Source organism: Grus americana, chromosome 3 (assembly GCF_028858705.1).
Source record: "Grus americana isolate bGruAme1 chromosome 3, bGruAme1.mat, whole genome shotgun sequence".
Lineage (NCBI taxonomy): Eukaryota > Metazoa > Chordata > Aves > Gruiformes > Gruidae > Grus > Grus americana.
In genome coordinates, this window is record NC_072854.1 from 105,564,789 (window position 1) to 105,578,086 (window position 13,298).

The window sequence follows — 13,298 nt, forward strand, 5'->3', positions numbered from 1 at the left end:
CTCTCAGTTGTTAGCAAAAATATGTTTATAGATACATCCATTGCATCAACCCATTCACTAATGAAAATACTAAGTATATATGTCCAAGGCAGAGCCCTGCTATATGCATCCCTCTGCCGACAGTGAAATAGTGGTAACTTTTCTAAGAAAAATCAGGCTCATGGCTGACCTTTTATATTTGAAGCAACATGAAGCTACTTGCTGCCATCCCATCCTCTCACATTAAATGTGCTTTTCGCTGCCACTGGTTTTTTAAATAAACACTATCTCCATATAGAGCATTATGGCAGAGCTTAGATTAATTTTCGTTCATTACCATGTGATATATTAATTATAAATAAAGATTACTACATTACAGTTAAACATCAAAAGGCAACTTGAGATGGCAAAATCAGTAAAGCAAAAAAGTATGAATAGCTATATGAAATTCTCATTCAGTCCTCTGTTTTTGTGCAGCATGATAGACTTTAATTACAAGGTCATACATTACTTTTTACAGAGGATTTATGCATGGAATAGTTAGGCATTCAAGAGAGCATGGTCTGTTTTCAGTGTATTTTATATATCCATGCAGCCTGTCCTCTTTTATTTGCTGTGCAATACCAAAACATAGCACAGAATGGGGACTTGTTCTTCTCCTCCTGGGTTCTTGGGGAGTGGGGTCAGGTAAGTATCTGAATGCTCTGCAGATACAACTTCTTACAACACAAAGACAAGAGTCAAGATTGTCAGCAGTGAGCTAACTTAGAGTATCCAGGTAGAAACATCACGAGACATTTAGCGTGTCACACTGTGGATAGTGTTCCTATTGCGTGCCTCTGTAGTGACTATGAATGGCCAACACTTCTGCCAAAGGATGGCAAGTGTTTCGAACCGGAGCTCAGCAAGCACGCATCATGCAGCTACGAACTGCCAAAATTCACGCAGGGATCGTATGGGAGCTGTAGGGCAGAGGCTGCCCTGGTGTCTAACTCCCTGTGTCACCTTTCAGCTGCCTTTGTTATAAAACCATCTTTTCTTCTGTCTCATTCACATCTTCCAAGCTCTCCATGATGGAGGGTGGGGTCCTGCAGACAAAGCTTTCCTCGCCCTGCAATCCTGACCCACTCCAAAGGCAGTGCTCCAAAGTCCTCTCTCTCCAACTGATAAGGAGGCATGAGTCATAGGGGGATAATGATATATTATCACAGTATATACTGTAACTTTTCCATTATTCAACATAAGTAGGGGATTTAATGAAAAGCTGTAATGAAGAAACCTCCAAAGCATGTGTCCTAACTTTGAACTCTGCCACTCAGCTTTCTTTTAACCAAGTTCATTTTAAAGCAGTCTTTTCAAAAAGTCTAAGCATGCTGGGAAAAAGAAAAAAAAAAGTAATTCTGTGGCTCGCCTATGTCCCTTCAACACATGAATCCTCTCTTCAGCTTGTATATTTGGATCCTGGGCAAATGTTCAGAGACATAGCAAAAGCTGAATCAGTGACCGTCTCTGTCAAATCTCAAGGCTCTGAAACACTCTAGTTCCTCTGTGATTTACAGCAGTGAAGGAAACAATGAGGTTTTTTTAACATGGACTACAGAAAAAACATTATTTGACTCCTACCTATGTTTTCAAACATTTGGAAGTCCTCTTCTTCCCCACATGGGACAAAATACTTCAGTGCTAACAGCAGATTATCAACAACTGAAAATAATATGTCAGTGACCTTCATTACTGTATTGCAATCAGCGTGACCTCCAATACAGTATATTAATGAGTAGGCAGCAAGTAAGTTGGTTTTGAGCTAAATCTATTGCAGTTTTATGAAAAACAGTTGAGCATCTCAGATTGGACTGGCATAACTAAAGGGAGAGCATGGTGCAAATGTAGAGAGGGTGTAAAGATCGGTGAAGCAGGAGAAACTGGCCCAGAGGCAGGAGCTGAGGCCATAGACAAAGAAAAAGGGTCATAGCAATAACTGCTGCCAAGGACATCATCTCAGAAAGCTGACGGTAGGACTGCGTTGGCCGGGGTTTACTCCAGGCGATGTCTGTCAGGTTGCCATAGGCAGGGCAGTGCTGCGTCTGAAAAGGCGGGGACCGAAAGTAGTTGCAATGAGTTCATTTTCTTAATCAACTGCCTAAGATATAAAAGATGTCAGTTCCATTTCTTATCCCCTATACAGAGCAAGGCAGATATATGTAAGGAGGTGGAAGTGGTAATTATTCTGAGGTAGTAATGAGGTCATGTAATGAATTAAACCAAGGTGAACTTGGTTAATTGAAACATAGCCTGGAAGAAATTTTTTAGACAGGGAATACAGTAAGTGAGGAATGGCTATCCCAGAAATGCTGGCCAGACTTTGGAAAAAGTTGTAAAGGTTGGATTATGAGGAGGTTTCTCAAGCAAGGAGAAGATTTTCACGAAGTAAATTAATTATGCCCTGTATCATCTTGTCTGATGATCCCTTATGTTCATATGTATGATCGCTCCATATAATTTTCTTTCATCATGTAAAATGCCTGTTGCAAAAAGCCCTTGAGTAGAAGGAGGATGTTCCAGTTATTATTTGTCTTTTGTGTGTTTTCAGCTTGTGAATCCCTTGGAAGGAAACTTGTCACGCTGTTTGGACTCAATGAACCCAGATACAAATAGCAGTAGAGGAATACTACAGGACACAGAACCAGATAAATAAGATCTGTATCTTGCTGAGGAGAATGGAGAGGATGTGCTTCCTTAGGCTTTATTTAACTCTGCTGTTATGCTTTATGCCACAAAAGCTGATTTCAGCCCTGAACAATCTACCATTGGATCAAATTTGGCTCTGTAGTCCTTTTTTCATGGTTTTCCTTAAAGCTATTTGAAAGCTTTAGTAGAGCTTTGAGTGTGATTATTAGTTTACGTGTCCTATTTATATGCACCAGTCCTCCTGTGCCATATGTTCTGAAGTCACTGCATTTAAGCTGTATTTTGATTGTAAATTATATTTGAAAGTGACGAGAAGTGAAGACGACCTTAGGAGTTTAATTCCCCAAACTGATGAGGTGGAGGTGCAAAGGCGATGTATATGCATGGCCAGATTGTTCACTTCAGTATCACTTCCGGATACTGAAGAATCAGAAATCAACGTTGGTCTAGGCTTTGGGGCCAAACATCAGCCCCAGTTTTGGGGCCAAAGTCAGGGTATTGTGTTAGTAGTACCTCCTGAGGAAAAATCTCAAGAAATAGAGGAGCACCTTAGGAAACAAAGGACTCTTGGGAACGTGAGTGATAGAAAACACCTCCAAAAAAACAAATTCTGAAACGCTTTTCTGGCACCAGCTCCCTGAAACTCTCCAAAGTGCATCACTTTGTTGCAACACTCCCGTTTTTATTAGTGTTGTTGGCTCTTGGGTAATCCAGCTGAATAATGTAATGTAACTCCAATTGTCCTGTACTAATTCCTGCCAGGAAGAAAATAACCTGGCCCGCTTTGTTACGCTGAGAGACTGGTTATTGATGGCTGTGGCGATGGTTGTTGTACTGGATGTTTAGCCAATCGAAGGCACATCCCAGTGTTTCTTGAGGAAACACTGCATAGATGATCAACCAGGTGAAATTTTGTAACTAAGGATGGATGAAAATTGTGGTGAAGTCGAGTTTTTCTAGCAATAAAATTCTACAGAAAAGACGGGTGGGTTTTTTTTTAAACATGTGGGAATAGAAGATTATGAACTTTTGTCATTTTAAGATCACTTTGCATTGCTGAGGTCTGCCTATAAATGAAGGGACCCCAAAAGTTGTTGAAACTGTCTGAGTCTGTATTTCAAGTTCTGGTTTGATAGTTTTACACATAATTTTAATTTTAGAGATGAATCAGGCATGAGCTCTTGCAATTTAGGTGCAACACAACTTCCCCAAAGGCCTGAAGTGCCAGCTTGTGCTAGTTTGTTCTTTAAAGTGAATGTCTACTTTGAAAAAGGGCATCTGTAAAAGTAGTAGTGTGGGTTTCCAAATTTTAGGTGTGTTATAACTGAATTTTAAAAGGGGACCTCAGCGCCTTAGCTTATTCTGAGATCTTCCACTTGAGCTTGAGACTTGTTCATCAAATGCTAGTCATCTTTCTCTGCAATTTTCTTAAATGTGAACCTTCAATACACAAACCTATGTAATCGCATTTTATCAGGCTTGCGTAGGGGAGGGAGTAACTCGAGAGTAAAAGGGTAGCAGAGGAGGCTTCGCAGTTGGGACCCTGCTTGAAACTTGAACCAGAGGTGAATGCAGCTCACCTGTCCTGCTCTAACACTGACTTCTTGCAGCTTTTTGCTGCTAAAGCAAAACTGCTCCATTTCTAAAACACAACAGCAGATTTGTGGCTGGTGTTTCCACATTGTTGCTTTTCAAGATTTATTTTAAATATGTTTTGTGGCTTCTGGTATTGTAAATGTCTTGTTACTACCTGACCACATAAGCTAGAGCTGTAAGTCAGCCGTATGTGATGAAGCCTCTGTGCTCAAGGTAACCGGAAGCACTGGAACAACTATCATTTTTAAGTACTCTTAATAGAAGATACCAAAATTAGTTACCTTTTATCTGATGAATGTTTTACAGTTTTGTCTTGGAGACGAAAGACAAAAAGGTGGAGAGAGCTCTGAGAGAAATGATGTGGAGTCTTTGAGTGAAAAAAGCCACCTTGGGGTACAGGGTGTTGAAGACAGTTAAGGATACAGTGAGTTTCTCTCAAAGTGCTTTTGCAAATATTAATGAAGTTTCAGAACATGGCCCAAAAAATGTCTCAATGCCTAAATACTGAATGCTGCCTTTCCAATATCTCTCTGATTAAAGTGACTTATAGGCTATGAATGAATTGTTATCAGGTCATGGCATAACACATCTCCTCCCTTTGCCCAGCACAGAGAGATTTAATGAAAAAAGCAACACAACCACTGAAGAGAAAAAGGAGTTTTGTGAGAAAGTACGTGGCCTCTGTGGCATCTACTGCCTTATTTAAGCTAAGGAGATAGTTGGAACTTCTGTCATCTGGTTCACATTTAACCGAAAATCTTATTTTCTGATGCATGGATCTTGGATGTATTGTTAGCTGATCACTTCTGAATATGGAAAGCTTACTGCTTGGGGTAGTACGGTGCAATTCAATACCCTGGTACACCTAAGTCAGCCTGCAAAGTCCTCTTGTGTTCTGGGCAGCTGCAGATTTTCTTTTCATTCATCAGAGTAGCAGAATGGAAAAATAAACCTTTAGCTGACTGAAAACATGTAAAATTTACTTTTTAAAATATTCAGCAAAGCAAGTGGCTGAACACTAATAATAATGATTTTATTAATTCTTGCTTTCCAATATCTGTGGTTTTTTGTAAACTGTCAGTCAGTATTCATAAAAAGGTAAATTGGCTTTATAGATCAACCAAGCTAATAAAAGAAGAATATACTTATCCTAGTTGATGTGCTGCTTCAGTAATCTGCTTATGAGACACTGAGTATTGTCCTAAGCTACTCTTCGTTACATTTTTTTGATTGCTTGTACACATGAAGAAAGCTAGAAGAACATCTGGAAGAGTGGATAATGGAAAGTACTATGCAAGATGAGTTTTCTGGACAATACTTCTGAAGAGATGTCTAAATTATGCTTTTCCCTGACAGTTTCATGGTAGTTGAGAAAAAACATGTCCAAAATTTGGTTTTGCATGGGCCTGTGTGGTTTCTGGTTGGCTAAACGGAATAAACAAAATTCTCCAGTTGGTGAGTTGTCATTTGAAAATGCAATCAGTGCTGCTCTGTTGCATGTGCTAACCTTTTTTCCTCTTTTTTAAAAAAAGGTTATACTGATTTGATGGTTTAGAGCACGAGGATTTTTTTACAGGAGTACTATCACCCCCAAAAAGCTGTTTTTCTTCTGAACTAGTGAAAACCAAATTTCAGAAATACGATCACTGAAAGCAGACGTTTCATTCATCTACATGCAAATCACCACTATAAACCACGACTGATTCTCGCAGGGAAGATTGGAAGCGACACAACCTCCAAGCAAAACTGGGAGCTCAGCCTATTTCTGCATAACAAGTGCTGTAAGTGGTTGAAAGTCATGAATTTTGCATCACTTTCTTGCAGGCTGCCAACTGTCTTGTTTCATCGGCATTTCTGTTTCTTCCTCATTTCAGAATTGGAGAGTTGAATTCTTCACCTTTTAACGCCTGCTGTATAAACCAGCGGTCAGCATCAATGAATGTTCCAGCTAAGATGGCACACTCCACAGGCCTGTCTGCACTGCTGAATGAAATATTGAAATTTAAATTATTTCCATCACACAGAACTGTTGTCTTGTGATAATCCTGTTGCATATTAAGTCCTGGGATTTGATAAAGTAATGCTGTGGTCAAAGCAGTGGAATTTATTCCCATTAGTCATTCTCTCATCTGTTTTCTTTGTGGCTTCTTTTTTTTTTTTTTTTGTTTTCTTTTATAATTTGACTCTTTCAGAGTCATATGCCCACTGGAGAGACAACTCCTAGCTGTGCTGTTCCTCGTTCACATTCTGAATTACATCTTTAAGTGAGGGCTCTGATTTTTTTTCTTTCAGCTAGTGCCAATGCCAATAACACTGAGTGGGGGAGACTACTGTTCTGCACGTAGAACAATAAACCTTTGGCAAGGAACAACCATTTCCATCATCAATTTTGATGTTTCACTGCAAGGCAGCAAATGCCCTCTGTCCCTTTGCTTGCAGAGCTGCTCTTACTGGCTTTCTCCTGATTTCATAATTAAGTGAAGCATAACAGAGGAGGCTCACCATCAGCCATTTCTGTCTGGGTAAGATATACACAGGAGGCTCCATTTCCACCCTGTTCAGCTTTTGGCAGGTTGCCTCTGCTGCTTCTAGTTTGCACCTGCTGATACCTTTGGTGGCAAGTTGGGGGTAAAGGTGAGATCTGGAGGGAATCTTTCGGTGAAGGGTGCCTGCTGTGAACCTGCTCCGTCAGCTCGGTCGGGTTCCACATGTTGAAAAATCAAATGGAGTTGTTTGCTTTACCTCTTTTTTGAAAGCAATTGAAAGGAGCTTTTTTCTCTTCCTGTGGCATCATTTTCTTGTATTTTGTCATCCATGAGCAATCATGAATATATGCAAACTACTGCTGATAATTGAAGATTGAGCCCACGGGGCCTCAGTGTAACTGCTTTGCTCACCCCAGGGCTTGAGGTTGCAACGTAGGCAGCACATTCCTGAGCCGATGTCTCTGGTGTCTGGTCTGATGTGGCAGCAGTTCTATATGTGCCTCCACTTCATTCCTGTGCTCCAGCAGCTTTAATTAGGAATCAAGTCCTGTTTTGCCAGGTGCTGCACAAATATGAAATAAAAGATGGTCTTTACCAGCAAGAACCTACTTTTAGTTCACAAGTGATGATAGCAGGTTGTGTGCTGAGAGGGAATGGGCAGCACTCACACCTCTGTATGAGCTGGCAAGGACAAAGCTGAGTCGTCAGTAGCACATGGCTTCCCCAAACCCTCGTGACCCATCTGGCTTTGGACTTGGGCAGTCTTCTGCAGCTTAAGGGATGACAGGTCATATCTGGCACTTTGCCCCCTGGCTGGAAGACAGATATTTTCTAGTTGTGGACAAAAAAAGAAAGAAAAAGAAATTCTGAATCCCAGGCTACATCTTTGTAAAGCATTTAAAATATCTCTTCTGGAGAACAGCTAGCTGCTCTTTCAACAAACCTGCAAAGAGGAGCTCTACCGTGACATTATAAGAAGTCTGTGCTAAATGCTTTGACAAAAACTATGCACACTCCGAAATGAAATCTTATTTACTGTGGTGTTGTTAAAGTGCTAAATAAATAGACAAACTCAGAAGGGCTGGTAGGATGTGGGTGGGTGAATAAATGAGCTTTGATGCTAATGTCAGTCAATGCTAATTCCTATCCTTTGAAGAAAATGTGATAAACACAGCTGCCAGAAGTACGATCTGCAATTGCTCTAATTAAATTAAATTTTCACTGGAATTAAAGCAGCTGACACCTTGCATCATTTCCTTTTTAGCTGGACTAATTCAGAGAATAATGACTTTCCAATTATTGCATGAACTTGTAGGAAAGTAAGGTTTGTTCAATATGTATAAGGATCTGAGTATGTACAAAACTACTGTATGAAATTCTGTATTCATATTCCTTTTATTGTATTTGCTACTCAGGATGTGCATCAATTTAGAATCTGAGATCTTCAAGGTGGAATTATCTGTACTGGCTGCTAAACACTTTCTTTATAGAAATATGGGGAGATTGTATAAAAGTCCCTCATAGCGTTTCAATGGTTATGAACTATTTAACTGCTAGTCATGGACTGGGGATGAGGAGGTCACTATAAAGACAGACATCAAGGGAGCAAGGATAAGAAACTGAAGGCAAGTGATCTCTGGATAATCCCTCATTTTTTTGTCTCCTTGTTTCAAAACCCACCTTGCTCTTTTTGTAGATGGATTTAAAGATCTGTCACTCCAAGCTTTGCAATTTTTCTTTGCAAGTAAAATTTTGCTTGGGCTCTGATCTGGATGGCTACTGCCTTTTGGGAGAGCTGAAAATGAAGCAGAGTGATAGATTATTTCAGGGATTTTGCTCTTTTTTTCGTTGTGGGGTTTTTTTTTTTGTGTGTGTGTATGTCCACTATTTTCTGAAGCAATTCAATTAGTTACAGAGAACAGAGTAGCCAGAAGTAAATAACGGATATATGTATATATGTTTGATTTGTGAGTGCTATTGATTTTAAGTAATGGAAGATAGATCTATGTCAGAATTTAATGACATAAAATATAAATAGATATATCTCTAGACTTTAAATATAGAAATATTTTATTAATTTACAAAGATACCTTCTATCAATGCCATCTATCAATTTCCAAGATGTGTTTAATTAAGGCAAGGCAATCTGAGGGGAAATTCCATCAATTACAGCATCTCTTCCACGCGTGAACACTAGATGGCACTGAAAGACAGGAGCTGTGGTATGGAAACACAGGTCCTCAATTACTCGCGGTTCGTGTTCTTCAGTGGAGGATCATTGAAGCACAAATGATATCCTGTAGGTATATTTTGTGAAAAAAGGGAAGGTGTCACAGGAATTACAGAAACTGTATTACATGACTCAGTAGTCGCTTGAGCTGAAATCAGCACGATTAGAGATTAAGTGGCAGAATATGATATTAAGCGACCAGGCGTGGTGACGAAAGTCCCTCTTGCAGCCAGAGGGGTTGGAGCTTTTTCCTCTTCCACTTACTCGTCCTGCTTCACAGACAGGATCTCTCCTCTACAACTCATATGCTCTCTCCCGTTCACAGTTGTGTGCCTTGAGAGTAGCTCTAGTGCCAGACCTGACAGGGTCAAAAACATCAACTTCCACAGCATTTCATGCTCTGATCCTGCCTGTCTGACCAAACGCAAACTCGTGGGTTGATACAGGAGACATGCCGCTGGCGTTTAGGATGAGGTCTGAGTCAGAAGTCAAGATTATAACGAGCCTTTAATAAAAACCATGTCAAGTGAACTCCAGAGGAAGAATGAAGAGGGAGGGAGGGAGTAGGTCTGTGTCTCTGACTCAGACTTCAAACTCTGTCTTTCAAACCATCCACTGCCTGACCTGGGGTGTTTCTCATTCCTCAGAGAGACTTTTAGAGAACCAATTACCCTCGCAATCACGTGAAAGTGTGACAACCTGTCCCCTGCAAGGAATCACTGCAGATTATCCAATGTTTTATTCTGGTCTAAAAAATTATGAAGGCGTACTTTTATTCCAATTGCAAAAGCAAGCACTCAAAGGTTAGGAAACGCCACGTCTCTGAGTAGCAAGGAAAACGTATTTCAGCCCCTTCTGTGCACTAAATGAGGCAGACATCCTTTGGGACAAAATGGTATGCAATCATGTAATTAAAAACTAAAGCATACGCACAAGATAGCACAGTTATGGCTCTAACAAGCTTTTCCTAGTAGTTCAGCACTGAATTTACCCATCTTGATAATATTATTTTATGTAATTTTATATTCCATATTAACTTTTTTAAAAGATCAAGGACAGTCCGTTATGTGCATGGAGATGCTGCAGGGGCCAGAGAAAGTATCTGTGTTACAGCCTGGGACGAAACTGTCCTGGGGCCTCTGTGGCCCACGCTGTGCCCCTGGCTGAGGAGCTAGCCTGGGCCCCTCACTGAACTCCTCTCCTCCGGCTGTTCCTGGCCTTCCCGCCATGTTCCCTGTCTCCCCGTGGGGCCACAGACCCTCTGCGACCACCTCAGGTTACAGGGACGCTGCCGAGACAGATAGGTTTAGTTTCCTTACTTAATCCCTCCAGAACAAAAAAAAAACCCAAACAAACCAACAGATTTTCCACTAGTAGCATTATGCTTATTTTCCTTGTAATTTTCTTACACTGAAGAGAACTGTTTCAATCCCAGATATAACTTTTCCTCTGCCTAAATCTCTTTCAAAAACTGTGTGTGTTAGGCTGCCGTTCTTTGGAGAGTTTTAGAAAATCTCCATTGGTAGCACTCCTCACGGCGCTCGGGCCCAGGGCGAGGACGGGGACGACGACTGAGACAGGCCCCCGGGCGAGCCCTTCGCCCGCACCGCCCTGCGGCGCCGCCACACTCAAGATGGCGGAAGGCAGGCGCTGGACCGGGCGCAGCGCTCAAGATGGCGCCTCTCCCCGCCCCTTCCCCGCCCTCCCGGCGGTGACTTCCGGAGGGAGAGGGCGTCCGTCCCATGGTAACTGCGCCACGGTGGAGACGCCGCGGCCGCTGCTTGCTTCCTGCCGCCACCCGGGCCACAACAAGGGGCAGCCGCCTCCGGGGTTCTGCCGCCAGCAGCCACCAGGTACGCACTGCCGGGCGCTGCACCGCTGGGCACGCCGGCGGCTTTCCTCGCCCGCCCCCGGTCGTGAGGTGAGAGGAGCTCGCTGGGGCGGGCGGGCCCCGCGGGGCGGTCTCTCCGCGCCGCCGCCGCTGAGGTGTGCGGCCCCCGCGGCGGGAGGGCGGTACCGGCCGCGTCAGCCGCAGCCGGCTCCGGCGGGCACCCAGCAGCCCGGCGCGGGCGGCGGCGGGGCCCCTCAGCGCGGGGCGGCAGACAGCCCTCCCGCCCGCTGGGCTCGTCGCCGGGACCTCTCCCCCTCCCGCCTCCAGCCCCTCGGGGCTGGCGGGCGCGCCGCGGGTCCCCGTCTCCGTGCGGGAGGCGGCTCTCCCCACCTACGCTTTCGAGTAGGTCGGGCCGGCGGCTCGGGGGAGGCGGCGGTGGCCCCGCGCCCCGCCGGCGGCTGTAGCGGGGGGAGTAACCCCTTCGCCTGGGGGTAACGCTCCTGAGGGCGGGCCCGCCGGCGATGGGGCGCGCCCCGGGCACCCGTACCCGCGGGGTACCGGCGTCTCTTCAGCGGGGGAGGGAAAGCTGTCGTTGGGGCGGAGCTGTGCAGGCGGTCATGGTTGCCCTCTCAGCCGCTGGACAGCTAGCGATGCCCTTGTGTCTTCTGAGCCTTATTTTAAAAGACTGTAAACACGAGTTAATTTTTTTTACGTTTACTTCTGAATTTTTGTGTTTATTTTAGTGGGAGTTGGGGCCTTTTTCATCAAAAGGTGTTCAGGCACTTAACTTTTTTTGTTCGTTATGTGCTGAAGTATGATTAGCCTTTGTGGTGGGTTGACCCTGGCTGGAGGCCAGGTGCTTTTAGTCTTTGTTCAGACATAAGCTGCTTGTAGTTTCTGAGTTTATTTGTTAGAAGCAAAGACTGTGAGAACATAAGGTTTATAGGCAGTGGTTTCTAAAGGGTACTCATATGGCACCCTTTGTCTTGGGAAGTTAAGAAACAGTAACTCCTGAGTTCTGTCTGCACAACCGGTATTCTGATGAACTGCATTACTTCCAATGGTGATGGCAAATGCTGGAGACGTATTGGAGAGACCGTTAAGGCAGAGGTCTGTCCAGAGATACGTACGTTATAAGTAGTGCATGAGCCTCTTCAGTTTCTGGATTCAGTGCAAGTAACCAGTTATCGTGTTGTCACTGATGGCATCTGTAACCATTGCAGCTAGTTATCATTATCACTCTACTCTGCTAACAGAATGGGTTAGCTCCCATGTGAAGGACAACTCACCTGGTGGTTTCTTCCTATCTTTTTCCTAGTAGAGGAGGAGAGGATATTAGAAGTTTAATTGAAAACATTGCTGTGAGGAAGGCAATAGGACACTCCATCTGTGTTTGCAGCCTCTGGATAAGATTGTAAAATATGATTTTGCAGAATGGTTGATGGTTCATGTTGTACGTCAGCAAATGAGAGCCAGCTCCCTTCAGGAGAGGGATGAAGAGCTGTAGTTACTCCTAGTGTATCTGTAGTGTGTGTGTATTTTAAATGAACAGAAATGTCTGATCAGAATTACAAGTAGCTTGTTATAGAGTATCTTACTTAGACATGCCTGTAAAATAGTAACAAACACTTAGGATAAGGCATCCAAATTGTCAATGGGCTTATAAATGTGCTCAGCTTTAAATGTATCGACTGGTGGCATTGCAGGGTAATAAAGGTGCAAGAAAGCAGTTGGGACAGATAGGAACTGGGAGGAAGATGTGTTTTCTTAACTGGGCAGAGGGGTGAGAGACTGAAGCAAACAGCCTGTGGTGATGAAGGTGGAAGAGATCTAGTGTGAAACAGCCAAGGGGGGGAACAATCTTTGGAGTGGGGAAATGTGTACTAGGAAAGTATAAATACTTAAAACATCCACACTTATAGAATCCTGTGGCACATACTTAAGTTTGTAATTGCTAAGTTGTTGACTCTAACAAAAATGCTTATAAACATTCAGAGTATGTTATGATGCTTATAACAGTCACAAGTTTTATTTTACATGTATTTACATTCATTTTACATTCAGAGTTTAAATGTGACTTGTGCTTCTTTAGTTTTCCAGTAGCACCCAGAAACTGCAACTAGTATTGGGGTGCTGCTGTGCTGAATGTACAAGTGAATTGAGATACAAATTAGAGGCAAACAAACATTCAGGGGCTCTTTTTGCTTAAGGAACTGTCTTTAAATGTTAAGCTTAAAGTAACAAAGCACAACAGCCTTTGACACTAGTATGCTGTTTAGGAATAGAATGGTTGAACTACACCATTATTATAGTATAAGATATTTTGGAAGTCATTAAATAGAAAGGAAAATCAAATTCTGCAGAAAGATTTATTTCCTCCTTTACAGCAAAGTGAGTAATATCCTGTAGTAATATAATAGCCTGGTTTGAGGACACAGTTATTTTGAGATTAGAAGCTTAAATGTGTATGTCAGTTAAAAGCAGATGG

At 42.9% G+C, this 13,298-nt stretch overlaps 1 protein-coding gene across 2 annotated transcripts in view; it reads left to right on the forward strand.

Annotated features, from left to right (window-relative positions):
• Positions 1 to 10,698: 10,698 nt before the first annotated feature.
• The window catches only part of DISP1 (dispatched RND transporter family member 1), a 91,941-nt gene continuing 89,341 nt past the window's right edge, over positions 10,699 to 13,298 (forward strand). The window contains exon 1 of one of the 2 annotated variants that reach the window (XM_054821946.1): positions 10,699 to 10,832. The gene's annotated coding sequence lies outside the window, so the exon portion shown is untranslated. Of the gene's footprint in view, positions 10,901 to 13,298 lie in introns of both variants that reach the window. The other variant, XM_054821944.1, reaches the window with a different exon arrangement.